The following is a 27,307-nucleotide window of genomic DNA, read 5'->3' on the forward strand; positions in this document are numbered from 1 at the left end:
ATTTAATTTCTTATTTACATATGGATAACCCATTATCTCAGTACCATGTAATAACTAAAGTTCATCCTTTCTCCCACTTATTAGCAGTTACACATCTGTCAAATATCAGTTTTCCTATATACAGACTCTGTTTCTGAGCTTTCTGTACCGTACTATTTGTCTATCACTGTTAATCTGCATTAACCCCATGTCTTGCTTACAATAAATCTTAATTTTAATATTGTCTCATAGTTGGTAGGGAGATATCATTTACTTTGTCCCATTTATGTTTATCATTTGAAAATACAATTATCTTTTCTTTTTAATAAAATCTAATAATCCATGCCTTATGACAGGTGAATTTAATCTGTTTACATTTATTATAAGTACAAATATATTTGGACATATTTCTACTGCCATATTTGTGCTTTCTGTTTATCATTTATTTTCTTTTTTCTTTTGCCTTGACTTAATTTGGACTGACGGTGAAAGTGAAAAATGTTAGTTTATCGGTCATGTCTGTCTATTTGCAATCCCATGGACTGTAGGCTGCCAGGGTTTTCTGCTCATTAAATACTTCAGGCAAGAATACTGAAGTAGGTTGGCATTTTCTTCTCCAGGACATCTTCCCAACCCAGGGATCAAACCGGGGTCTCCTGCATTGCAGGCAGATTCTTTACCATCTGAACTACCAGAATACATTATGTTTTATATATTACTATCTTTTACCCCATCTCTAGATTTTAATGCTGCAGATTTTGTTTCTAACCTTAACTGTTTACTTTTTGGAAATATACTTGACTGTCCTTTATTTTTTTTACAAAGTCTGAAGTTATTCAAAATATCTGAAGTCATTCTTTCAGCCACAGAAAGAGCTTTAGCATACTTTAGGCAAGTTCAGTTCAGTTCAGTTGCTCAGTCGTGTCCAACTCTTTGCAACCCGATGAATCTCAGCACACCAGGCCTCCCGGTCCATCACCAACTCCCAGAGTTCACTCAGACTCTTGTACATCGAGTCAGTGATGCCATCCAGCCATCTCATCCTCTGTCGTCCCCTTCCACTCCTGCCCCCAGTCCCTCCCAGCATCAAAGTCTTTTCCAATGAGTCAACTCTTCGCATGAGGTGGCCAAAGTACTGGAGTTTCACCTTTAGCATCATTCCTTCCAAAGAAATCCCAGGGCTGATCTCCTTCAGAATGGACTGGTTGGATCTCCTTGCAGTCCAAGGGACTCTCAAGAGTCTTCTCCAACACCACAGTTCAAAAGCATCAATTCTTCGGTGCTCAGCTTTCCTCACAATCCAACTCTCACATCCATACATGACCACAGGAAAAACCATAGCCTTGACTAGATAGACCTTTGTTGGCAAAGTAATGTCTCTGTTTTTCAATATGCTATCTAGGTTGGTCATAATTTTCCTTCCAAGGAGTAAGCGTCTTTTAATTTCATGGTTGCAGTCACCATCTGCAGTGATTTTGGAGCCCCAAAAATAAAGTCTGACACTGTTTCCACTGTTTCCCCATCTATTTCTCATGAAGTGATGGAACCAGATGCCATGATCTTCGTTTTCTGAATGTTGAACTTTAAGCCAACTTTTTCACTCTCCTCTTTCACTTTTATCAAGAGGCTTTTTAGTTCCTCTTCACTTTCTGCCATAAGGGTGGTATCATCTGCATATCTGAGGTTATTGATATTTCTCCCAGCAATCTTGATTCCAGCTTGTGTTTCTTCCAGCCCAGCGTTTCTCATGATGTACTCAGCATATAAGTTAAATAAGCAGGGTGACAATATACAGCCTTGATGTACTCCTCTTCCTATTTGGAACCAGTCTGTTGTTCCATGTCCAGTTCTAACTGTTGCTTCCTGACCTGCATACAGATTTCTCAAGAGGCAGGTTAGGTGGTCTGGTATTCCCATCTCTTTCAGAATTTTCCACAGTTTATTGTGATCCACACAGTCAAAGGCTTCGGCATAGTCAATAAAGCAGAAATAGATGTTTTTCTGGAACTCTTTTGCTTTTTCAATCATCTAGTGGATGTTGGTAATTTAGTCTCTGGTTCCTCTGCCTTTTCTAAAACCAACTTGAACATCTGGAAGTTTACGATTCACATACTGCTGAAGCCTGGCTTGGAGAATTTTGAGCATTCCTTTACTAGCGTGTGAGATGAGTGCAATTGTGCGGTAGTTTGAGCATTTTTTGGCATTGCCTTTCTTTGGGATTGGAATGAGTACTGTCCTTTTCCAGTCCTGTGGCCACTGCTGAGTATTCCAAATTTGCTGGCATATTGAGTGCAGCACTTTCACAGCATCATCTTTCAGGATTTGAAATAGCTCAACTGGAATTCCATCACCTCCACTAACATGCTTTAACTCTCTATTAAATACAGCCCTGTCACCACCTTGTTAGTATTGTTTAGACTTTTAAGTTAAACTTTTTCAGAAAAGAAAAGCAATGATGATGATGGTGAAGACCCATTTGACTTTTCCTACACAGCTTATATGGAAAAGGAAATGGCAACCCACTCCAATATTCTTGCCTGGAGAATCCCATGGAGGGAGGAGCCTGGTAGGCTGCAGTCCATGGGGTTGCAAAGAGTCAGACACGACTGAGAGACTTCACTCACTCACTCACTCACACAGCTTATACATTTTTGTGTTCTCCTATTAATTACATCTCAAGATTTTCCTGTTACCTTACTAAAATGGATCCTTTAATAGCTATTTTAGTGAGAGTCCATGGGAAGCTATCTTAATCTGTATTTGCCCTTATTTTGACTTCTCTTTGGAATGATAGTTTGGCTAGGTATAAATTCTAGCTTGAGGAGGATTTCCCTTTGTACTTTGAGGATTTTTTTTCTTTTTTTCCTGACATCCATAGTTGCTAGTGAGAAGTCTGCCATTATTTGTTTGCAGTGACTTATCTTTTCTTGAGTAGGCTTAAAGATTTTTCCTTTTGATCTTCATGCTCTGCTTTTTCATTTTAATAAGTCTAGATGTGAATCTATTTCTATTTACCCTTCTTGGTACTCTGAGTACACTTTCTGCTTGAGAATCAATGTTTTTCTTTAATTTTGAGAAATTATCAGCAAATTACCTCATCAAATGTTGCTTTCCCTTCATTCCTGTTCTTTAATAATTTCTATTAGATGAATGATGGATTTTCTCAAGTTGCCCTGCATGGTTCTTTACTGACTTTTCTTAAGTTTTTATAATTTTATTTTAATGCACTGATTCTGAGTTACCCAAAAGTAACTTGAATTCATATTAACTTTTTGACCATATCTAGTCTAGATTTTTTCCTGTCTTTTTCAATATTTCAATGACTATCTATTCTTAATTTTGAGATTTCTAATTTTGTTCATATCCACCTGCTCTCATTTTATTTCTGCCTATTCTGTTTCATAATTTCTTATTCTGTCTTCATTTGTTTCTTCAAACATCCTCAATATGCTTATTTTAAAAGCTGTGACTCTTTTATAAAATAAGTTTCATCTGGAGTGAATTCAAGTTATAACTGTTGATTTTGTTTAGTATCGCTTTTAGCGTTTAATTTCTTCATGCATTTTGAAATTTTAATTTGTAATATCACTTTGAGAAGGAAGTTTTCTGTTATTCTTCGTCCGCATCCCTGACCCCCCTCCAAAAAAAATAAATCTCCCGCTATGCCCACATATCCCTATATGTTGGTTTTTGCAGTTGACTCTATCCGTAATTTCAGTATAGAACCTTACAGATATTGGGGATATGTCATATCCAGTGACAAAAAGTCAGCAGGATAGCTTGGCGTTGCTTCTGATCGCTATGTCTATATCCCTCACTTCTCTAGGCCTATACAGTACGTAGAAGCTATCTCCCAGAAAATTCTGCACCAGGCTTTTATTTTTCTAGGCTCCTTCCATAGCTGGGAAGCCCCACCCTTGGTCCTTGTTCTAAGTAGAAGCGGCATCTTGTCTCTGGTCCTCATCTCCTATAGAACACTTTAATGAATCTCACAAGAGTCCAAATTTCAGCAGCTACTGCCTGCTTCTAGATCCAGATCTCAATAAGCAAGTAGCCTCAAGAGCATGTATAGCATTTTGCATTTGTGCTTTTCAGTTTCATGGAGATATGTCTCTTGCAATGGAGCCCAACTATATATTTTCATTTCTTTTTTCATGTATTATTCAAAATTACCATTTAATGGGAATGAATGGGTTTACTGAAGCATGAACTTATTTACCCATCTGGCCTAGAAGACCAACTATAGTTTTTTCCTTACTTTTTGAAGGTTTATTCTATTATAACCTCTTCAGTAGAAGGGAGGCAATATGAGCAAATATTTTTCTCCTATCCAGGTGAAATTTTTACCACCAGATTGATAAAAGAGACTGCTACTTTTTGCATGTATATATACAAATATGTATGTAGTTTTTAAAATTTATAATGATCAATATAAAGTATTATATTTGAATATAATGTGAACATTTTTCAATGTTATTAAATATTCTCAAAGAGGGACTTTTATATAGCTGAAACACATTCTATTTTAAATTTATCTCTTGTTGTTAATTGGTTTGGCATAGTCTCTAAGTCATGTCCCACTCCTTTGCAACCCCAAGGACTGCAGCCTACCAGGTTCCTCTGCTTGTGGGATTTTCCCAGGCAAGAATGCTCAAGTGGGTTGCCATTGCCTTCTAAAATTATTGCATATTAAATTATCCCTGATGATTTAGTTATAAATAACACCACAGTGAACATTCTTGTATAAATATGTTTGTGTGCATTTTTAATTGTTTCTTTAGAAAAAATTCCTAGAATGAGAATTGCTAAGAAAAGGTATAATGGTTTACTAGTCATGACAGTCTACATTACATTGAAGTAACAATGATGTCAAAATTACCGAGACTTAAAAAACGTGGCTGTATTTTTTACTTTTGATATGTGTCTCTCATGGGCTGGCATAAGTTATGCTCTACATCATCCTCACTCTGGCACCCAGACTGGCCAAGAATCCTCTGTTTGGAACATTGCTCTGTCTCAGTTTGGGTTCCCTAAGAATTCAAACTTGAGAAAAGATTTTCATTTCAATAGTTTATTTAGGAGGTGATCCCAGAGACCTTGTTGAGAGATGAAGTAAGATTTGGGAAAAGGAAAACAAAGTTAAGAAAGATTCATTATCAAACAAGCAACCACTGTTGGTAACTGGAATTTAATCTTTCAGGAGAACCCTGGAAGTCGGTAGAAAATAAGCCTCTGAGATATTCCTGAAGGCCAAAGGCATGGGAGTGAGGGTGGTGGTGTTAATTTCCTGACGCTTCTAATCTGCTTGATGTATGGACACAGCAGATTCCAGTGGCCAGAGAAAGTCCTCAAGAGAAATTTGCAGATGTCAGCAATTGGAAAGTATTCAATATGTGCAGAAATAATAAGTGGCAGGAGAATATGTGAGATTGCAGGAAAGTACTGACAGCACCTGCCATTGGGTCATCATGGCAGAGGGGAAAGGGAGAGAGAGTGAGTCATGTACCTTCTCTTAAAAATGTTTAGAAAGGGTCACTTTTGCCCAATTTTCCTTGGTCAGAGCAACTCATATGACAACTTCTAATTCAACAGGGTAGAGATGTTGACTCTTCCTACATGGAAGGGCACTGCAGTGAGAAGAGCTAGAATATTTGGCAATGGTGAATATGCCTTTTTACACTTCTAGAAAGATTTTTATGTTCCCACCATCAAGTAAAAGTCCTGATCATAGCTTTAAATAAAAATAACAGCTTTACTGAGATATAATTCACATCCATAAAATCCATCCTTTAAAGTGCACCATTTACATTAAATACAGTGTACCATGTAGTGGTTTTCAGTACAGTTACAGAACTGTACAATCACCACTAATTCCAGAACATTATTATTACTCTGTACTCATTAACAGTCATCCCCCATTTTTGCCTTCCCCCAGGCCCTGCAACCACTAATTTACTTTTTATCTCTATGGGTTTGCCTATTCTAGATGTCTCATATAAGTGAAATTGTACAGTATGTGGCCTTTGGTGACTGGAGTCTTTTTTCACTTAACATAATGTTTTCAAGTTCCATCCATACTCTAGCATGTATCAGTACTTCACTCCTTTTTATTGCCAAATAATATTCCATTGTACTGATATAGCATAATTTGTTTATCAGTTCATCATTGATGAACATTTCAGTTGTCTACATTTTTTGGCTATTGTGGATAATGGTGCCATAGACATTTGTGAACAAGTAAAAACCGTGTTTTGAGATCTCTTGGACATATATCTAGGAAATGAAAGGCTGGATCATTTGGTAAGTGTCAAGGTAAACATTTTGAGAAACTGCAAAACTGTTTTCTAAAGTAGCTGTGTCATTTATATTCTCATCAGCAACATAGGGTGCTTCCAATTTCTCCCCATCCTCTCTAACACTTGTTATTATCTATCTTTTGATTTATAGTCATCTTAGTGGGTATGAAGTGGTATCACATAATAGTTTTGGTTTGCATTTTCCCAATGACTTATGACATTGAATATGTTTTAATGTGCTTATTTGCCATTTGTGTATCTTTTTTTGGAAAAATGTTAGGCAAGTTATTTTCCCCAACTGATATCAATCAGGTTACATTTGTCTTTTTATCATTGAGTTGTAAAAGTTTTTAAATATTATTCTGAGTACAAGGTCTTTTGTCAGATACATGATTTTAAAATATGTTTTCCTGTTCCATGGGTTCTTTTCATTTGCTTGATGGCATTTAAAATAAACAAAAAAAATTTTATTTTGATGAAGTTCAATTTATCTATTTTATTGCTTATGCTTTTGGTATCAGATCCAAGGAAACATTGCCTAATGTCACAAAGATATACTAATTTTTGTGTGATATGAGATAGGACTCCAATTTGTCTATTTGCATGTGATTGTCCAGTTATGCTAGCGCCATTTGTTGGAAAAACTGTTCTTTCTCTTATTGATTTATCTTGGCATCTTGTCCAATGCTCATTAACTTTTTGATGGTATAGACTAAAAGGACAGATTTAGGAAGTATCTAAACATCAGCATTCAGTGTCAGAACTGTGTTAGACACTTCACATATATTTTTCACATAATTTCCCCCACTGTCCCATTAAACAGGCATAGTCTTTCCTGATTTGCTGATGAGAAATGAAGGTGCTACACAATTAGAATTGCCCACATAAACACAGTTAATAAATAAATGCTAGAGTCAGAATTCAAATCCAGCTTGCTCTGATTCTGTATCAGAATGTTGCTTTTTCTATTGCTACATAAGAATATTACTTCCTGTGTGATATTGGCCCACAGAATCTTCTTTCTCAGACAGAATTAAAGCTGACCTACTTTGCTGTTGATAAGGAAAGTGTGAAATGTTGGAGACATCACAGGCATGGGTCTTTTCCACTAAGGAGGCTACATCCTGGAAAGACAATTGATTTCCTAAAATATTGCAGAAACCTCCAGAAAAAAAAAAATCATAGCTAGAATGGTTTCTGATTGCAAATATGCACAAAAAATATTTTTATCACCTCTTAACCTTATTAAAACAATACCTAGGTTATATGGTGATAGGCTAAATCTGCTGATCATTACATAACAACTTTGGACTTTATCTCCAATGAAAGTCCCCCATGATGTACATGTAGCCACTCTGAAGACTAAAGGAACAAGAGAGCCCAAACTAGCCATTATTCCTGCTTCACGGCCATCTTCAGAGCCAGCATAGCCTGTGGAGCCAGTCCAGAGTGGCCACGACCGGGAGAGAGGCCAAGTTAGGGAACTCCTGACCTCACAGCCAGCAGTTAGCAGCACAGTGGATATGCACTGGAAGGATGGTTTAAAAACTGCATGTACATTATTAAAACAACTTTAAAGAGATCTTTAAAGGAGATAAATAAATTGTTCCTAGTCCCACAGCCTTAGCACAATACAGAACCTAATTCTATTTATACATTTTCCTTTTCAGTTCTTGTCTATATGCAGAAACATATTTACATAATTGCAATCACAGTAAGTTTTTATGTACATCTTTTTTCACTTAACATTATTTCATAAACAATCTTCATGTCACTGTGTAGTTTACATACTTACCATCTTTTTATAATAACTTTCTCTATTAAAAGATAGCACATGCCCATGGTGCAAATTTTGAAAAACACAGAAAAGTTATCTCCCAGAGGCAATCCCTGTTTAATATTTTAACACATTTACTTCTTTGCCTTTTTCCTATGCATGTTTAATTTTGTTTTACATAGTTGAGATCATATAGAATATAAAATTTTATCCTGATTTTTCACTTACTATTACAACAGAAATATTTTCCCATCCCAATGATGTTGTATATTTAACTTGATTTTATTTTTCCATCTTATGAATAATTTATCAACCTTTGTGTATATTTTTGTGTCTACATTTTAGGTTATTGTCTCAAGATAAATTACTAGGGATGGAATTACTTAGATCCATGAACATTTTATGAGCATTTTAAAGGCATACTTATTTTTAAAAGCTCTAGACTCTTCCATCTTTTATATGTAGCCTGGCTTACAAAAATACATGTCTTATTGTTGTACATTCGTGCTATATCCAGATGTTTTTCTCTTATAAATGACTCTACCATAAAATTATTTGTGAAAAAACCTTTTACTTCTTTTGCATAAGTTGTTGGTTTTTTTTTTTTTTTTTTTTTGGCTATTTTAAAAGTAGAATTGCTGGGCCAAAGAGCATTAATATGTTTAAGGAATTATTAAGTCTTACTGCCAACTCATTTTCCAAAGTTGTATCAATTTACATTCCCACTTCCATCCACCAACCTACATCGTTCGTGTCAACAATGAAAAACAATAGCATCGGGTGTTACTCAGAAGATTTATTAAATCTAAGTAAACAAATTCCAGAATCTGAAAAACATTTAAAGGCAGAGAGAAACGTGTTTGTTCTCATAGTCGCCTGGAGACAAACTAATTACTATGTTCCTAGAATATTTCTCCTGGGAAATCTTTATAGGATGCCATATACCAGGACTCAGGTGAGGAGGTTAATGAGAAGGGATCAAGGGCCCCATCTTGGAGTATCCAGGTGGGTTCGACTGTGCTTTGAGAAGGGGATTTGGAGGCATGGTATCCAAAATGCCACAGCTAATCATCATGAGGTTGGTCAGGTAAGGAAGGAGCTTGCAAAACCTTGGCCATCAGACTGAATGCAGGCCAAGAGGAAATGAAATGCAATACACAAAAGGGAAAATTAAGACCTAGGAATTATATAAGTAGGAGTCTTTAAACACAACCTAAATTGCCTTAGGCAAAAATAAGTAATTCATTAGTTCATAGGTAATCCAGAAATAAATCTGCCTTCCTGTGCATGTTGATATAGAGCTCCTGTGACCCAGCTTGTTTTTCTTCTTCTCTTAACTCAATTTGCTCTTAACTACATTTCCAGTACACATGTTGTCTCAGGATGGCAGAATGCACATTCTCCCAAATTCCAGTCCAGTAGGAAAAAGCAAGAGACGCTCATCCAGAAGTCCCAACAGAATCTCTGTTGCTTCATTCTATGATTGGGTCATTATGACTTCATCTTTAAACAAGTATCTGTGTACAGGGAAAGCTATGGTGCTCATTGGCTGAGAGTTGAGTTATAAAAATCAGCCATGGTGGATAAATTGAGGCCTGACATTGCCTGGTGGCTCAGTTGGTAAAGAATCCGCCTGCCAAATGCAGGAAATGCAAGAGACTCTGGTTCAATCCTTGGGTCGAGAGAAGGAAAGGGCAACCACCCCAGTATTCTCGCCTGGGAATCCCCTGGACAGGGGAGCATGGCAGGCTACAGTCCATGGGGTCTCAAGAGCTGAACACAGCTTGCAACTAGACCACCACCATTACCTGGAAATGGTCCAAGACCAACTGTGTGGATTATAAGGTCTGAGAGTAGAGCAAACATTTGTATATTCTGTAGCAGCCCTTCTACTGAAAATTATAGACCCAACAGGGGTTTCACATCTAGAATCTCTGGGCAGAGACAGGACTCATCATCAAATGGAAGCTGTTCCTTGGACCCAGGGAGTGCCTTCCTGGTTAAAGCTAGACCCATACAAGTAGCTAGGATTGTTGAGACCAGGCACTAGGTCCTGGGATAGCAGCCAGAAACAGGACCTAAGCTTAACTGACATAGAGCTGGATGCCAGCCTTATCTGGGAGTCAACTTTCAACAGTAGTCAAAGTATGGGAACCAGGTAGACCTGACTTCCAATCTTGATTCTCTCATGTCTTGGCTCCATGCCCTTAGGAAAATTGTGTAACTACTTTGTGACTTAGTGTTCCATTAAATATGGGTGCATCTATTGAGAGCATCATAAGATTTTTATCTTCCATTTTATTAATGGTATGTATCATTTACTGAATCACATGTTGAACCATCATTGCACACCAGAAATAAATCCCATTTGATCATGGTATGGTGTATGATCCTTTTTAACATGCTGTTGAATTTTGTTTGCTAGTTTTTTGTTGCGAATTTTTGCATTTATATTCATTGAGGAGGTTGACCTATAGTTTTCTTTTCTTGTAATGTCCTCATCTGGCTTGATATCAGGGCAATGCTGACTTCATAAAATGAGTTATGGAGTGTTCCAGTGTTCCATCCTCTTTAGTTTCTTGGAAGAACTTGAGAAGGATCGGCATTAATTCATCTATAAGTGTTTGGTTGAACTCATCAGTGGAAAAGTCTGGCCCTGGCTGTTCTTTGTTGGGAGGTTTGATATTACTACTTCAAACGCCATAGTCACTATTAGTCTGTTTAGATGCTCTGTTTCTTCCTGACTCATTCTTGGTAGGTTGTATGCTTCTAGGATTGTATTACTCTTTTTTCGAGCTTATCTAATTTGTTGACATATCATTGTTCATAGTAAGTATCTTAATATGCTCCAAACGAACACAAAAGCAGGCATATGTTCTCTGCACTCTTAATTCATTTATTCACCTACTTATTTATTGTGCCTGTGTTCAACAGCAGGGTAGAAATAGAGGAGCAAGAGATTTGTAGCCCATACATACATGGTGTGTTCATATCCTACATCTTCCACTTACAGTTTGACCTTGGGAAGTTCTATTAGCTTTCTTGTGCTTTACTTTCATTTTTATCATCTATAAAAGCACAGGATGATAATAACACTTGTTAGAATTTTGTGAAGAATAGGTATTATATATGTAAAGTGGTTAGAATAGTAAATTGCATGACCTATAGATTTTAAATAAATAATTGCTATTGTGATTGCATTGCTTTGTGACAAACTATGCCAAAGCTTAGCAGTTTCAAACAATAATCAGTGTTTGTTATTTCACATAGTTTGTGTGGATGATGAATCTAGTAGCAGCTCAGATAGGTGGTTTTGGCTCAGGATCTCTCATAAGGTTGCAACTAAGATGTCAGCCAAAGCTGTAGTTATCTGAAGGCTTGAGTAGGGCTGGAAGATCATCTTTCAAGATAACTAATTCACCTGGATGGCAATTTTCTGCTATCTTTTGCCAAAAGGCCCCTGTTTTTTGCCACATAGGTTTTTCGATAGGGCTGCTTGAGTATCCTCACAATATGACAACTGACTTCCTTCAGAGTGGCTAATCAAAGAGACAGAAGGTAGAAGCTGCAGTGTTTTTTATGAGAGTCTAGGAAGTCATACCTTGTCATTCTAATAATAATCTATTAATGATACAATTCAGTCTTTTCATTATGGAAAGAGACTATACAAAGACTTGAATACTAGGAAACCCTGAGAATCATCCAGGGCCCCTCTTGGAGACCAACTACTAAAATGCTAATAATGATGATTATAATTATCAATACTATATCATTGGTTCCTTTCAGACCCAGACTCGCCTTTTTCATTCCTCCAAGGATTCTCCCCTTCCTCCCAGGATATATGAGCAATGGCCTGGCTTTTTGAAATTGGCAGGGGTTTCTGAGAAGAGTATTAAGAATTGTCTAGCTTCTATATCTTTCATAAATAAACAGCTATATTTGTCCATCTGTATCTTTCTGTACTAACATTGATCTAAACTTTAAGGGCCTTTGCCTTGGTCACAAAAGTGAGAAATATTTTGGTTCACTGGACTAAGAAAAATAAGATCTCTCATTTAGGAAAAGAAGGCTGTGTGCCCCATTGTCTAATTCCTAATTTATATCACAGCCTTTTGTACTTTTGGTAAATGGGTGTTGGACTGCCACTGAGTAGAGGCCAGCTCTGGTCCAAGTACGTGTACCTGAAATTCCTAGAGACTAGGGACACAGTGGCATGTCATAGAGGGTGGTGCAGATCTTTCATCCTCTTGGTCTAAAATATTATCAAGGACAGTGATGAGGATAGACTTCAAGAATGTGGGATTTACTAACTCACCATTACCAGTGCTTACTCAGCACTATTGGAACAGAAAAATAAAGTGTCACCATGACCAAAAAAAAATGAGAGTGAAAATAAAGAGAAATAGAGGGAGAGGGAAAGAAAAAGAAAAAAATTCTAGGAAGTATTCAATGAAAACTTTGGGATTAGCTGAACCAAGTTTCAAATCTTATGTACCATTTACTCTTTAATGATTTTAGACAAAATGCAACCTCATAGAGCTTCAGCTCTTTCATCCTAAGATGGGCTGCTAATACTGACTTCAAAGGGTTGTTGTATTAGTTGAAGTAATATATCTGGCATAAATAAAGTCCTTCTTCGAGAATGGTCACTGCAGATAACTTGTTTTTCTAACTTATGTGTCACCAGCTTATTAGGTTGGGCTTCCTTGGTGGCTCAGACAGTAAAGAATCTGCTTGCAGTACAGAAGATACATGTTCAATTCCTGAGTCTAGAAGATCCCCTGGAGAAGGCAATGGTGACCCACTCCAGTATTCTTACCTGGAGAATTCCATGGACAGAGGCCCTGGAGGGCTAGAGTCCATGAGGTTGCAAAGAGTCGGACACGACTAAGCAAATAACACTATTAGGTTAGTCTCTGAAACGCTGGAAAGATCTGTCTTTGGCACCTGTGGTACAATTTCCTTACTTCCAGATGATGGCTGAACCACTGTCTTATTAACCTGATGTACTTCTCTCTAGAAACAAACAAAAAATGGCAGGGGGAGAGGGGAATCAGCCCGGCTCAGATGAGTTCCATTCTTGGATGGATGGCTGGATGACCTGCAGAATGTTTCCCTTCTGGTAAAGATTATTGGAAGACTGGTTTGTTAGAGAAGAGTTTAATTGCAATGATGAAAGGAGAATTGGTGGTTTTCAGCTGCTTTCAGGGGAAACAAAACTTGAGTTTTCCACATCCAGTGTAATTAAATTTGTAAGATGGGCTCAGTTCCAGCCTTAAAGTGTACATTGGAAAGCGTCTAACATCACTTCACTACACTGTCTTAGAGACCAGGACCTCATGAATACATCTCCCCACGCTCTGGCCTCTGCCCATGTTTTATTTCCTAGGGTTAACTGACAGGGGCTGTCTCAGGAACATGTTCATGGTATTCCCACTAAGTTTTCTGTCCCAACTCTCTCTCTCCTTTTTTCACTCCAAATCCCTGGACCTTTCTTTCCTTCCTCCATGAAGTTTCAAAGGAGGGGCAACCTAACCACCTTCTCTTTACTGGAGGGGATAATGAGAGTGAGTGGCAATAATGGCCACGACTGGCTTTGATATAGCACATTACAATGGCAAACTCAAATACTTTGTTTAAATAACACAACGATGCTATGAGGTTGGCATCTTTATCTTAGGGAAATGATAAAATTTGTCTAAGTTCACAAAAGCTTCTAGTTGGAAAACTCAGAGCTTAAACTCAGGTTTTCTGACTAACATCCAGTAGACTTCTGTCTCCTCAGCCAGTCACAAGTGCTGGTTCATCCAGAGTGTGTGCAGAGATATTAAAAGGAAAACCAAATGAGAGAAGAACTCATTTACTGCAAAAATAGGTATTAGGATAAGACACAGTTATGAAGCCTGAGATAAAAGGTAAAATTTTCTGTGTTTGCACAGAAAATTAAGCAGAAAGATCAGAGCAAAATCAGAAACCAAACCCCACCCCCTGTGTATTTCAAGCTAATTTAGTAATCCAACACTTCTTAAATCCACTGCGCGTGCCCTTGAGTGCATGCGTGCTCCGCCACTTAAAGAGTCGTGTATGAACCTTTAAGACCCTATGGACTATAACTCTCCAGGCTCCTCTGTCCATGGGATTCTCCAGGTAAGAATAATGGAGTGGGTTGCCACACCCTCCTCCAGGGACCTTTCTGACCCAGAGATCAAAACCCCGTCTCTTATGTGTCTTGTGTTGGTAGGAGAGTTCTTTACCACTAGCACCACCTGGGAAGTCTGTCCCTGCCCTTACTGAACCACAAAGCCAGATGATTCTGGGACCTGGCAGGCTTCAGGAGGGCCAGGTGGCCTCAGTTGAATGAATGGGCTGCTATAGAGTCTGGGACCTAGGACCAAGCAGGCCATCACTGCCTGCTGAGCCTAGAAAGCCAACTACATGGTTCCCTGTAAAATCCTTCATTTGTTCTCAAAGTATGGCCCCTGGATCACTTATAACAAAATTGCCCAGGGTTTTGTTTGTGGTTTGGGGCTGGCTAGTTCACTGAACTCCAGACAGGGGCTGCAGGGAGAATGTTCTAACCATAAGGCAGAGCTATGGTATCAAAAGACAAATATCAAAAAGCATTTTAAAGAACTATGCAGTGATTTAACCAGAAAAGAGAGTCCAGTATGCCTATCAGTCCAGAATAATGAGGCCCAGTGAAGGTGAGGAATGTCAGGTAAGAAGTAGCAAATGAGAAATACCCAGAGCAGTGCCATCCACAGACTGGTGCTGGTGTGTCAACTGTTTGTCACAATGAAATAAGGACAGAAATTGAGGGAAAGTATTTAGAAACTTTAATAGCAATTTAACATTGCTTCTGCATCCAACTTCATGATCAGTGGACTTTCCCAAATTATCATTTTGTGATTAGAAAGAAAGAAGAGATATAAGAGAATTCAGGAAGTGTCACCCAATATAGATATCCAGATTTTTATGCAGTCCTGACACACGTTTGTGCAAGTAGTTTAAGTTTATTACAGATGACAAAGGCCAGTTTTTAATCACAAGACCTGGCACATAGTTGGTGCCTAGAAATGAACTTAATAAGAAGGCCATTTTCCTCTTCTTCAGCTATCAATCTGAGTAAGTCTTGTGACCCACCAGCCTGAAGTCTGAAGTACTGTTACTGCCTGCTTCATTACTGTCCTTTTAAGATCTGGCTGTTCTAGGCCGGCTCACCTTTTGCAGAAACCAGGGTTCTCCTCCCAACTACCTGGAGCCTAAGTGGTGTTTGGTAAAGTTTAAACAACCCCATGTAGGGTGCTTGAAAAGCAATCTCCATTTCTTTTGAATAAGAAGAAAGAAAGGACAAAAAGACACCTCCCCTTTCCTCCACTTGCTCATTAGGATTCTGGGTAACAGCAGTGGTGCCTGGCCACTCTAATTGGATCCTTGGATCCGTGCGCATACAGGTCTGCGAGGCTCCATTGAACGCTGACATTTCTAACTAACTGACCTTTTCAGGACCACTGGTACTCCCATAATGAGCGTGCAGCAGCATTGTGTAGACACAATACGGCAGACTTCACAGCGCCTAAAGAATGCTGGATTGAAAACTATTCAGAATGCCCAATCTCGAGTTAGCAAAATGAGAGAATTGGGTCCCAACATTCATCAGCGTATTATTGTACAGGTATCGATTTCAATGCCCTTTCATTTCTTTCAGGAAAAAAAAATGTTGTATTATAAAGGTCTAAATTAACTTTTGTTCTGTTATTTTTTCCCCTCTACCTATAAAAAGGTCAGATGCATTCATAAGGCTAGGATAGATTTGCTGGATATAAGCACAGAGATGGCAATCAACCTTCACATAACCTTTAAGAAGACATCAGCTCTTCCATGAACAATAATTGATGTACTCATTAAGGCTGTGAAATTCTTCAGGACTCACCTAAAGGAGAACAGTCATAGGGGCCAGTGGCAAAAATGTTGTTTAGAGCAATAAGGTAATGATGCAGATATTTGAAATGGTTGTGATCCATTCAGTGTTGCTGGGACAAGGAAGGAGGCTTAGAAAGGAGACTAACAGGATGGGTAAGGGGAGCAGCAGGCTTCACACTGCCCTGCAGGGACAGCGTTGGCTCAGCCCAGGCAAGATGGGGTGTGACTGCCAAGTGTCTCCTGGGTCCACCGCAGAAAGCTAAAATCTCTTTCTCTCTGCAAATGAAGAAGGAGCATTATGGATTTATCAGATCCACTGTCTTCCCTCTGAGAAAGATGTGGAAGTGACAGCTTTTCTGAGACACTACCAGTGATAAATGTATGTTTGGCCCTTCCGTTGTGTCCTTCTGGAGAAATATACTTTTCCATTAATGTATCCAGTTCTAAAATTAGGTTGCCAAAAAACTATGTTTTTTTTTCTTTTCTTCATATTTTATTTATTTATTTTTTTACTTTACAATATTGTGTTGGTTTTGCTATACATCAACATGAATCCGCCATGGGTGTACACATGTTCCCAATCCTGAACCCCCCTCGCACCTCCCTCCCCATACCATCTCTCTGGGTCATCCCAGTACACCAGCCCTAAGCATCCTGTATCCTGGTTTTAGAAGTATTTATGAGCACAGCCCACGTGCCATAGTGAAGTCGCTCAGTCGTGTCCGACTCTTTGCGACCCCATGGATTGTAGCCCATCAGGCTCCTCCATCCATGGGATTCCCCAAGCAAGAATAATGGAGTGGGTTTCCATTTCCATCTCCAGAGGATCTTCCTGACCCAGGGATCAAACCCAGGTCTCCCGCATTGCAGGCAGACGCTTCAACTTCTGAGCCACCAGGGAAGCCCACCCATGTGCCATGTTCTGTGCTTAATACTGAGAAGAATCTAAAAATTTGTCTAATTTCATTTCTGTTGACTTCCATCAAACCAGTAAATATTTCATAAACATTTTTTGTGTTAAGAACTAGGTATAAAGAGACAAATAAGATATAATCTCTACCCCCAAGGCATTTATAGTCCAGGACTCTCTGCATTTATTTTGAAGATGAGTGTTGAGGGTCTCCCTCATGCAAAGTCCTTTACTATGCAAGGTACTGTTTATTTTATAATTAGCTAAATCCTAACTACCATCTTGTGATTGTAAATATTAGTACCCCATTTTGAAAAAGAAGCAGCTAAAGTTTGAGGGCAATGTGACAGGTTGTGTGATTCACTCAGAATTAACACAGGTTGTAAGTAGCTAAGCATGCTGACACCAGGGTCTGGAGTTTTTTGCTTTTTTTCTTTATGGAAGGGTCCTCTTTGACCTGAATTTTATCTATTCACACGGTGGAGAAGTTTCTGTTAGAGTAACTCTTTTTTATTGGGTAACTTCCATGTACAAAGGCACAACTATATCTCAAAATTATGAGAAAAGCATGGTACTGTAACTGATATGCTCATTAATTCTGGGCATTTCTTTAGGACTAACCAAAAGAAAGTGGTTGTGGAGTATATTATCTAACTCAGCAGTAAAAAACACAAAAAACATATGACACATGGATGGACAATCACTTATCTCCTGTACCTGGATTCAGTTTCAAAATCTCTCTATACAATACTCCAGTCACTAATCACTGATTGATATCTGCACATGAGATAAAACCTAGTTACTGTACCTGAGCTAGACTAACTATTTCACTTCGCATAATGAAGTAACTGTGCCAAGAATGGAGAGAGGACTCGCCTAAGGCCTTGAAGTCAACCAGTGGCAGCTGAGGAAATTATAGATCCCAGCACTTTAAAGAGGGATATCTAAGGCCTAAAGCCTGAGACAGTGTCAACACCAGTGGGGATATAGGCAGGACTTACTGCTTGCTTCCTCTGATCTGTACCTGCTACATGTACCACCCACCATTCATTTTATCTACGAATTACCAATACCAGCACTGGGGAGACTCAGAATAACTGAGGTGTAGCACCAGCTCTGATGTGTTTGTTTGCTTACCAAGAATGCATTCCCGGTAAGGTACAAATGAGTAAATGCATATAGTTTGATAAAAGGGACAATTGGCTTAAATATAAGGCACAGGTGGAGGCAAAGAGACAAGGGATCAACTTTGTTTTGGTTGCACTGGGTCTTCGGTGCTATGTGCAGCCTTTCTCTAGCTGCAGTGCGCTGGCTTCTTATTTCGTGGCTTCTCCTGTTGTGGAGCATAGGCTGTAGTTGCAGGGGCTTCGGTAGTTGCAGCACGTGGGCTCAATAGTTGCCCCTGGGTTCTAGAGCATGGGCTCAGTAGTTGTGGCACACAGGTTTAATTGCCCCACAGCATGTGGAATCTTCCTGGACTAGGGATCAAACCGTGTCCCCTGCATTAGCAAGTGGATTCCTATCCACTGTACTACCAAGGACGTCCGAGATCACCTCTTTTTAAAAGCAGGCAAAGAAAGCTTCAAGAGGAAGATATATCAGTGAGGTCTTAAAGAATGCAGAGGAATTCACAGCACAGATGAAAGCAAGGGCAAGAGGAGAGATAGGAAGCTATTTTAAGCAAAGAGGACAGCATATGCAAATAAAGATATGGCGGCACACTGAAAGGACTGGAGTGAGAGAGTGTTTGTCAGTCTTCGTCTTTTGCGATACAGGGTATATGACTGAATGTGAGCGATCCATTTGTGTGAGTTTCAAGAAGTACGGAGTGATCCCTGGTGTCAAATGAGATAAGACTTCTTTTTGAGTGTCCTATCAATTTAAACCACTAAAGTAAGTCATTGTGGATTGGGTTAAGGCTGAGGGTGGAAGGTGGGTACCAGACTGCAGTGAGTTGAGAAGTCAGTGGAAAGTGGAGAAGAAGAGATTGCATGTGTAGACTCCACCCGCATAAATCTTGGCTGGGAAAGAGAAGAAAGAGATGTAAATCTTTCTTTTAAGTGAGAGGGATTTGAACATGTTGATCTACTGTGGGGTAGGACTTAGAGATAGTGGAGAAGGAGGAGGAGAGTTGAAGGTCTGTAGCAAGAGGGCAGAAGGGCAGAGCTAGAAACCGAAGGAGGGGGGGCCAGAGGACAGGAGTCACTGTCGACAGGCAGATGACTGACAGAGATCAATGGCCAATGTGTAGGGCAGAGGGAGGGCAATAGTGAGAACAGAGAGCGCTACAAAGTGAAAGCGAAAGTGAAGTCGCTCAGTCGTGTCCGACTCTTTGTGACCGTGGACTGTAGCCTACCAGGCTTCTCCGTCCATGGGATTCCCCAGGCAAGAATACTGGAGTGGGTTACCATTTCCTTCTCCAGGGGGTCTTCCCGACCCAGGAATCGAACCTGGGTCTCCTGCATTGGAGGCAGACGCTTTAACCTCTTAGCCACCAGGGAAGCCCGTGAGCGCTACAGGTCTGGGATAATTCGATCTTCCTCATAGGTCAGTTGTGAGGACTAAATGCATTAACACTATACGTGTGTACCTGGCTTCTAAAGCACAATATTCAGTATATGTACCCCAAAAATGTGGATCAGGAAGCAGAAGAGAATGCTAAATCTGACACTTTGGATCTGCCTAGACTAATAAGCAATGGCACCCCACTCCAGTACTCTTGCCTGGAAAATCCCATGGACAGAGGAGCCTGGCAGGTTGCAGTCCATGGGGTCGCGAAGAGTCAGACATGACTGAGCGACTTCACTTTTACTTTTCACTTTCGTGCATTGGAGAAGGAAATGGCAACCCCCTCCAGTGTTCTTGCCTGGAGAATCCCAGGGACGGGGGAGCCTGGTGGGCTGCCGTCTGTGGGGTCGCACAGAGTCGGACACGACTGAAGCGACTTAGCAGCAGCAGCAGCAGCAGCAGCAGACTAAGAAGAGAAAAAAAGTGCTTAGCACAGGGCATTCCAATTCTATTATTAACTTGCTAGGACTCAAGTTATTTTACCTCTCACTCTTGGTTTTCTTATTTGTAAAATGAGGTTTATTAGATCATTTCAGAGAGTCTTTTTGACTAAAACATCCAATGAATCTATGCTTCTGTGAAAATCAGAGTTTGGAATTTCAGCTTCTACTTGGTGTGTGAGGGTATGTGTATGTGTGTACACACACACACACAATAAAATTTTATTATGGACACTGAAACTTGAATATTATATAGTTCCACATGTCACAAAATATTATTCTTTTGATTACTTTTCAACCATTAAAAATAAAAAAAAACTATTGTAGCTTATGGGCCATATAGAAGCAGGTGACAGCAAGCCAGATTTAGCTTGTGGACCATGGTTTACCTATTCATATGAGTCTCAAAAGGCTGTCCTACCATCATTTAAAACTCATTTCTATTAGGAGCAAAAAGATCTTTTGAACTTAATTTAAAACCTCCATTTAAAAATATTTTATATTAAAACTTTGTTCTTAGAAATATGTATAAACTATAAGCAAAATATCACCTCATTATAAAAATTTTAGAAATCATAAAAAACTTTTAAAAATACCTATGGTTCTACAACCTTAACTCAACCACTGTTGTCCCAACCTAAGTTCATTTTATTAGACATTAAATTTTTTCTAAGATACCCCTGCCCTGGGCAGCTGAGCAGTTTGCTTTATTTTTAACCATAGTTAACCATGTTTAATTGTATAATTCAGTAATAATGTTAAGTATATTGGCATTGATGTGAAACAGATTTCCAGAACTATTTCATCTTACAAATCTGAAATGCTATACCCGTTAAACAACAACTTCTCTTTCCCCCTAACCCCTCCAATCCCTGGCAATCACCATTCTACTTTCTGTTTCTGTAGATTTGACTACTTTAGCTAATCTAGGTAAATGGAAGGACTAAGTGTCTGTCTTATTGTAACTGGCTTATCTCACACAACATATCCTCAAGGTTCATCCATGTTGTAGCATGCAACAGGATTGTTCATATGGTTGAGTAATATTTCGTTGTGTGTAGACACCCTATATTTTTATCTGTGCATCCATCAATGGACATTCAAGTTGTTCCTATCTCTTGGGTATTGTGAATCGTGCTGCTGTGAATATGGGTGTGCAAATATCTCTTTGAGACCCAGCTTTTAGTTCTTTTGGATATATGCCCAGAAATGGGGTTGCTAGATCATATGGTAGTTCTATTTTTAATTTTGGAGGAACTTCCATTCCACTTTGTGTTATGGTTCTATTTCCTGCCTCCTGAAAGCTCTGGCAGAATATGATTCCACTTTTTCTTCTCTTTCTTATGTCTTTTGACCAATCAGATTTGTGACTGCTCATAGCTTTCTTTAGAGGGTCAATAATCCATGGGAAGACTTTAGCACTCACTGGAGAAAAACTAGACCAGCCATGAGAATAGCAAACCTGAATGAAAGTCCTGATCGATGTTAATTCTGTTAGTTTTGATTTCATTTATCACTCTGATTTTAGTTTTTGAAAACACTCCATCGAGGACAATGATTTGATGAGATCATCCTCACTGAAAGGCACTCATCTAACTTCCTTCAGGAAAAAAAAAAAAAAGCCAAAGGATTTCAAGTGATGGGATTGCAGGAATGATGGGGAATGAGGTAGTGAAGTGCTGGGAGCACAGACTGGTGGGGAGAGGATTTGAGCTAGGAAATTGAAACCTTGAATGCAGAAAAAGATGTAAATGTTGTTTCCCAGATTTTATAGCTCCCAGATGCCTCCTCTAATTGCATAGCTAACCCCGAGTTTATTAAGTTATTTTCCAGAGTCAAACTCATTTGTATACATGTCAGAATATAAACTGAATTTAAAAAGTAAGGTCCTTGGATTAAAATTCAGGGATGATAAACAAACTCATTTAGAATGTAAGATTTGCATGTCATTTGCATGTGCCCAAATGCAATTACATGTGCTCTGTAAATATGCATTTCACATTTATTTGTCATGATAGAACAGTATGGAAGAAATTAATTGCCTCAGAATTTTTTTAATATTTAAAGAAAAAAAAAGATGGCTCTTAAAATAGACTCTGCTAGTACATGATTCAATGTGCAGAAACTGGCAAGAAGAGATAAGGATCCTTCAAAAATCATAAATTCCCACTGCAACATCTGTAGTAGTTCAAATCGCATGGTTTATAGAGGCCCTTTTTGCCTTTTCCATGGGTATTACCATAGTGTTCTGTAGATTTATTACTGGCTCAGTGCAAGGACAGTTTTACTAGCAAAGCTTTAAAAAAGGGAGTTTTTTTTTTCCCTCTTTGAAAGTTCAGGATTGAATTGAAATGAAATAGCTTCTCTAGCTTTGGAAACTTCCAGACAAGCCAGAATCTCTCATATACTTCAACACTGTCTACAACCTGCTCCTTCTCTCTCATTTTTTACATTTTGTAATGTAAGATAGCTTGAATAATAAAGATATTATTCTTAAGCTAAAAATACGCCTGAGAATTAGGAGACCTGATGCTAAGTCGCTTCAGTCGTGTCCGACTCTCTGCGACCCTATAGACGGCAGCCCACCAGGCTCCCAAGTCCCTGGGATTCTCCAGGCAAGAACACTGGAGTGGGTTGCCATTTCCTTCTCCAATGCATGAAAGTGAAAAGTGAAAGTGAAGTTGCTCAGTCGCGTCCGACTCAGCAACCGCATGGACTGCAGCCTCCTCTATCCATGGAATTCTTCAGGCAAGAGTACTGGAGTAGGTTGCCATTGCCTTCTCCATTAGGAGGCCTACTAGATGTTCATGCTAATATAAGAAAACTTTTCATTTTATTTAGTATTTTAGATTAACATGCAGTTACATTGACTTCATGTGTATAACTCTGTGAATGTTAACACAGGTATATATTTGTGTATCCACCACCACAATTGGGACACAGAACAGTTCCATCACTCCACAAGATTCCCTTGTATTTTCCCCTTGTCACATCCTCCCCCCGCAACCCCTAGCAAACAATCTGTTCTCTATCACTGATAGTTTTGCCTTCCTCAAGAATGTCGTGAAAATGGAGTCATACACTTGGTAACCTTTAGAGACTGACTCCTTTCACTTAGCCTAATGCGTCTGTAAGTAATCTGAGTTATATGCATCAATAGTTCATTTTTTTTTCATTTCTGAGTACTATTTAATTATACAGAATACCACAGTTTGTTTACACTATGTTCACCTCTGAAGGACATTTGGATTGTTTCTGGCTTGAATAACTATGAATAGAGAGGCTCTGAACATTCATTTACAGGTTTCATGTGAACAAAGTTTTCATTTTCTAGGTAAATACCTAGCAGTGGAATTGCTGGGTCATGTGATAACCATGTTTAATGTTTTAAGGCACTATATCAGTATGCATTCTGACTAGCAATCTATGAGGGTTCTGAGTGGTCTGCTTCCTCACCAGTACTTGAATTTGTCAGTATTTTAAAAAATTTAGGCCATCTAAGAAATCTGTAGTGGCTTGTTGTGGTTTTAATTTGCATTCTCTAATATCTAAAGTTGTTGAGCATAAGAAAGCTTTGGCTATATGGATAATGTATGAATTTCTTTCTTAAGCTCATACACAGCGACAGACTTGATTTCCTTGGGTTCTAAAATCACTGCAGGAAGTGACTGCAGCTGTGAAATTAAAAGATGTTTGCTCCTTGGAAGAAAAGCTATGACAAACCTAGACAGCTAATTAAAAAGCAGAGACATCACTTTGCTGACCAAGGTCTATATAGTCAAGGGTATGGGTTTTCCAGCACTCATGTATGGATGTGAGAGTTGGACCATAAAGAAGGTTGAGCATGGAAGAATTGATGCTTTCAAACTGTGGCGTTGGAGAAGACTCGAGAGTCTCTTGGACTGCAAGGAGATCAAACCAGTCAATACTAAAGGAAATCAACCCTGAATATTTACTAGAAGGACTGATGCTTAGAAAGATTGAAGGTAGGAGGAGAAGGGCATGACACAGGATGAGATGGTTGTATGGCATCACCAACTCAGTGGACATGAGTATGAGCAGACTCCAAGGGACAGTGAAAGACAGGGGAGCCAGGCGTGCTTCAGTCCATGAGCTCACAAACAGTTGCACACGACTGAGTGACTCAACAACAATAACAACGCACTGTGCTAGTTATTGTGCAAGTTAATGCATTTAAACTTCACAATCTTGTGAGGTGGTTATTAATTATTCCCTTTTAAAGGGTGGGGAAACAGGCCAGAAGAGGTTGATTGTTTTATCCTCTCATTAAACAGTTACAGAGTATATACTCTATTCCAATTGCTCAACCAGGAACTGGGCACACAAAGGTGTCTCAGCCTTTAACAGTCTTATGCTTCAGTACGAAAAGTGCACATATATAAAAAAAGAAGTGTTCTGTGTGGATAAGACATAAGAGTAGAGTGATGGTCAAGCCAGGAGATGAGCTTTATTTGCAAGGGCTCTGAAATATCCCAACGAAAATATGAAAACTAAGAGGCCAAAGGTAAAAGGAACCTGTGGAGGAGTCTGGACTCCAACTGACATCTGATTCATTTCTTCATCTGTGAAGCTGGGAGGCTGCAAAACCCATTCAGCATCTGTCCACTTCTCTATCCTGGGTCAGCAGAGAGCAGCCATGTGCCCTCAGCAGCAGTACAGACCAGCTCCTCTTCCTGATCCCAAATGTGGGCTGGGAGGGCTAGCACTCAGTAAAAGAAATAGAGCAAGTATAGAACTCCTATTTTAACATGTGAATGCCCAGAAGCCTCCCTGCTGTATACCTACTCAGTGTCTATTAATAGTTATTAAGAGTTAGATGTCCCATCTCAACTGAATACCCCTCACATACAGTGGAAACTGTGTCAGACTTTATTTTGGGGGGCTCCAAAATCACTGCACATGGTAACTGCAGCCATTAAATTAAAAGATGCTTACTCCTTGGAAGGAAATTTATGCCCAACCTAGACAGCATGTAGAAAAGCAGAGACATTACTTTGCCAACAAAGGTCTGTCTAGTCAAGGCTATGGTTTTTACAGTGGTCATGTATGGATGTGAGAGTTGGACTGTGAAGAAAGCTGAGTGCCGAAGAATTGATGCTTTTGAACTGTGGTGTTGGAGAAGACTCTTGAGAGTCCCTTGGACTGCAAGGAGATCCAACCAGTCCATTCTGAAGGAGATCCGCCCTGGGATTTCTTTGGAAGGAATGATGCTAAAGCTGAAACTCCAGTACTTTGGCCACCTCATGCGAAGAGTTGACTCATTGGGAAAGACTCTGATGCTGGGAGGGATTGGGGACAGGAGGAGAAGGGGACGACAGAGAATGAGATGGCTGGATAGCATCACGGACTCGAAAGACGTGAGTCTGAGTGAACTCCGGGAGTTGGTGATGGACAGGGAGGCCTGGCGTGCTGCGGTTCATGGGGTTGCAAAGAGTCGGACACGACTGAGCGACGGGACTGAACTGAACTGAACACCTGCTGGGCTGTTACTTTGGGCAGAAATGTATGGTGCGCTGGGAAGAGCACTGTATGTGACTTACAGGTCTTGAATTCAAATTTTGTTTCAATCATTTCCCATCTTTATTCTTACCGCAACCTTGGCTGCTCACATGCATAGATAAAGAGGTTTAAAAAATGTCTTTCAACCAACATCTGAATGCATCACCACCCCTGGTCTGTTCTACTCCCATCTATTCTACTCTGAAACTGTATCTTGAATTTATCTGTTACTTTTCATCCCCACCATGTTTCTCTTTTAGCCACTAACCCCTCTCTTGTCTGGACAACTTTAATAGTCTTCTACTTGGCCTGCCAATTTTACCCTTTGCCACCATATGGTCTATTACCCACAGGTCAGTCAGTGACCTTTTAAGATGTAAAATCAGATATCATTCTTCTGCTTAAAATTCTTTCATGGCTTCCCGTCACTCAGAATCCTAAACTCTTACCATGGTCCACAGAGCTCCTGTGGTTTGGGTATTTACACCTCTCCACCTCCTCTCATATCAGTCTGCCTCTCTCACTCACTATGCTCCAGCCAAACTGTGGTCCACTTGGCGTCACAGATAAGTCAAGCCTTTTCTCATAACTGGCCCCTCATGATTATTGTTGTTTTTATCTATAATGCCACCTTTCCCAGAATGTTTTCTGACTATTCTATTGAAAATTTCCTTCTCTGTTCACTTGCTGACTCACCACCCTGCCAGTTTTCCTTCATAAAAATTACTATAAACAATAATTATTACATTTTATTACATGTATTACATGTCATTATATAATTTATTACTCTATACTATCATATATTTTATTATTTAACCTCAATAAAATATATTTTATTACCTAGTGAGAAGAGAAACCTTACCTATTACAGATTTATATTGGTATGTGGTAGAGGTTTGATATATATTTGTCAAATAAATGAATAGCTTAAGTCTCCTTCAGTTCAGTCGCTCAGTCGTGTCCGACTCTTTGCGACCCCATGAATCGCAGCACGCCAGGCCTCCCTGTCTATCACCAACTCCTGGAGTTCACTCAGACTCACATCCATCGAATCAGTGATGCCATCCAGCCATCTCATCCTCTGTGGTCCCCTTCTCCTCCTGCCCCCAATCCCTCCCAGCATCAGAGTCTTTTCCAATGTGTCAACTCTTCACATGAGGTGGCCAAAGTACTGAAGTTTCAGCTTTAGCATCATTCCTTCCAAAGAAATCCCAGGGCTGATCTCTTTAAGAATGGACTGGTTGGATCTCCTTGCAGTCTCTTTAGGCACTGGCATTGCTTCTTTCCTGATCTCATTCTACTCATTTCTATGAACTGGGCTACCTCATAAGGTTGTTGCGTCAAATGAGGTAAGGCATATTAAGACACAAAATGAAGTTAAGAAATTATTGTGAGTATCATCATCATCATCATCATCCAAGATGTTTCCCCATCTGACACTGATCTTTTATTATTGACTTTTTCGGTCTCTAAGGGAATCTTCCGATGTGAGATTCTTTCTCTTTCCTCTTGTGCAGTAGACACCTGGCAATGTCTGGTTCATAGCCTGATTCAAGGTGTCACAACTATTTATCATCAAGCTACAAGCTTGGGTATCATTCCAACAAATACGCTTTCAGAAAGGATAGTCTTAGGCATTTGAAGGAGAGAAGAGAAATGAGTTAGGATCACAGAATTATTGAACGAGAGAATGTCAGCCCTGGAAGATCTCAGAAGGATTTTCTAATCCTATGGTTTGCAGATTCCTACCATTTCTTGGAGGAGGCTTGAGGGCTACCCTGATGGATGAGGGGTATATTGAAGCCCCAAGAAAGAATTTGTGTAATGTTATGCAGAAATCTGTAGCAGAACCAGTTAGCAGAACCAGGACAGGTGTCTGGGTTGCCTGTCCTTT

The 27,307-nt window shown here is 39.4% G+C and overlaps 1 protein-coding gene and 1 non-coding gene across 2 annotated transcripts in view; one reads left to right on the plus strand and one right to left on the minus strand.

The window, feature by feature from the left end:
- The window catches only part of AGBL4 (AGBL carboxypeptidase 4), a 1,457,998-nt gene that overhangs the window by 1,108,271 nt on the left and 322,420 nt on the right, over window positions 1-27,307 (plus strand). The window lies entirely within an intron of this gene.
- TRNAW-CCA (transfer RNA tryptophan (anticodon CCA)) lies at window positions 19,315-19,386 on the minus strand. Its single transcript has one exon. It is a non-coding gene; the product is annotated as a tRNA-Trp (tRNA).

This window comes from Budorcas taxicolor, chromosome 3, assembly GCF_023091745.1.
Source record: "Budorcas taxicolor isolate Tak-1 chromosome 3, Takin1.1, whole genome shotgun sequence".
NCBI classification, from domain to species: Eukaryota; Metazoa; Chordata; class Mammalia; order Artiodactyla; family Bovidae; genus Budorcas; species Budorcas taxicolor.